Genomic DNA, 2,049 nt, shown 5'->3' with positions numbered 1-2,049 from the left:
GGTGAATAAATGCGTCTTCAGTGCCTTTTTAAAAAGTTGCCAGAGTTGGGGAGGCTCTTATCTCAACAGGGAGTGCATTCCAAAGTCCAGGGGCTGCAATGGAGAAGGCCCATTCCTGAGTAGCCACCAGATGAGTTGGCGGCACCTGTAGACGAACCTCTCCAGATGATCTTAACCATCGGTGGGGCTCATGGTGAAGAAGCTGTTCTCTTAAATACCCAGGGCCTAAGCTGTTTAGGGCAGGGGTCCCCAACCTGCGGCCCTCCAGATATTGCCAAACTACAATTCCCATCATCACCAGCTACAACTTATGGTGGCTGGGATGATGGGAATTGTAGTTCAGCAACATCTGGAGGCCTGCAGGTTGGGGGGCCCCTGGTTTAGGGCTTTATATTGTAGGTAATAACCAGCACCTTATATTTTGCCAGGAAATGTATCAGAAGCCAGTGGTATATTATGCAGGGGCATAGAGAGCGGGGGCTGGGGGCTGGTGACAAAGTCCATAAACAAACAAACAAACAAATAAAAGACCAACCGGTGGCTTCTCTGCCCTCCTTGGTGTTCCTTCACATGTGCAAAGTGCGCACAAGCCCCCGGCCACAACCCCTGCATCTAACATCAGCTGCAAGGGGATGGGGCCAGTGCTGAGAACAGGGTTATCAGAGTCCTGGCTGAGTTTTGTTTCCCCTGTCAGCAGTTGGTAGAATTGCTGAAAGGGAGCTCCCTGGAAAGATGCTCCCTTTCAGCAATCCCACCAACCGCCGACAGGGGAAATGAAACTCTGCCATGCCAGGGCTGTGACAGACCTGTTCTTGGCACTGGCCCTGCCCTTTGTGTCTATGTCAGATGCAGGGGAGGGGCCAATGCCTGGGGGAGAATCTATCCCTGGAGAGCCAGTTTCTCATTGAAACATTGTTTAGAGAGGAGAGGGTCTGGAGGGGAGAGGGGAAGCATACCTTACACTTCCAGCCAGTGAGCGCTTTGTTGACCAGTTGGATGCGGGTGGGACCAAGGGGGCACCCTGGCCAAGGAGGAGACTTGGAGGGGCAGACTCTTGGGGCCTGGGAACAATTGCCCTCCCTTGCTCAACGGTCACTACTCCCCTGATTATATGTAATGCTGTAATCTTTAGTTGAAATGAAAATGGGGGGGGGGGAGGAGATTGGAAAAAATTGCCTTCCCCCCCATGCATGTGTAAGAACCCTGAGTTGAGCACCACAGATATGAGTTCTTAGGATACAATATCACCTCAATATTCCTTGGCATGTCAGCAGTTCACACATTCAGTTGTGAGACACAGTCTCCAAATGATGAGATCTGGGGAGGCAGTTCTGAATTACCAAAATTCTGCAGTTTGGAATTACCAAAATTTTCAGCCTTTAAAACATTTTTTGATGGGTGCAAGCAAGAAACTCCCACCTCCCTCTCACTTATTATGTGCATCAGCTTTGCCATATGAAATTATGGCCTGGTTCTTCCATTCACTTTCTCCTCCACATGAATGACTGAGCCATGCCATATCTTGTCTTGCACTTTCCCACAATCTTCTGGGGCAATGTAAGTATGAACCAGGCTATACCAGGACACAGTTTGCATCATAGGAACAAAGGAATCTGCCTTATACCAAGTCAGATCATTGTCAGTGTTGTCTATACTGACTGGCAGTGGCTCTCCATGGTTTCAGGCAGGAGTCCTCCCCAGCCCTATCTGGAGATGCCAGGGATTGAACCTGGGACCTTCTGCATTCAAAGCAGATGCTCTACCACTGAGCTACAGCCCCATCCCTGTAGCTCTTTTCCATGACTGCAGCAATAGAATTTTTCAAAGTCCCATTGGTCTTGTGGACAGTTGAATCACCTGTCAACATTAATGCTACCCCATGAGGAGAGGTCATAGCTCAATGGCAGATTGCACACTTTGTATGCAGAAGGTTCCAGTTTCAGCCCCTGAAATCTTCAGTTAAAAGATCAGGTTATGGGAAAGATTTCTGAGATTTGGGAGAGCTGCCGCCTGTCACAGTAGGCAAAACTGTGCGAGCAGAGATGTGCA

General features: G+C 49.3%; 1 non-coding gene across 1 annotated transcript; it reads right to left on the bottom strand.

Moving 5' to 3' along the window:
- Positions 1-1,708: 1,708 nt before the first annotated feature.
- TRNAS-UGA (transfer RNA serine (anticodon UGA)) lies at positions 1,709-1,780 on the bottom strand. Its single transcript has one exon. It is a non-coding gene; the product is annotated as a tRNA-Ser (tRNA).
- Between the last annotated feature and the right edge of the window lie 269 nt (positions 1,781-2,049).

The sequence above is a fragment of the Hemicordylus capensis genome, chromosome 1 (genome assembly GCF_027244095.1).
Source record: "Hemicordylus capensis ecotype Gifberg chromosome 1, rHemCap1.1.pri, whole genome shotgun sequence".
Classification (NCBI taxonomy): Eukaryota; Metazoa; Chordata; class Lepidosauria; order Squamata; family Cordylidae; genus Hemicordylus; species Hemicordylus capensis.
Note: the sequence above shows the minus strand (reverse complement) of the source record. Positions and strands in the feature narration are given on the sequence as shown.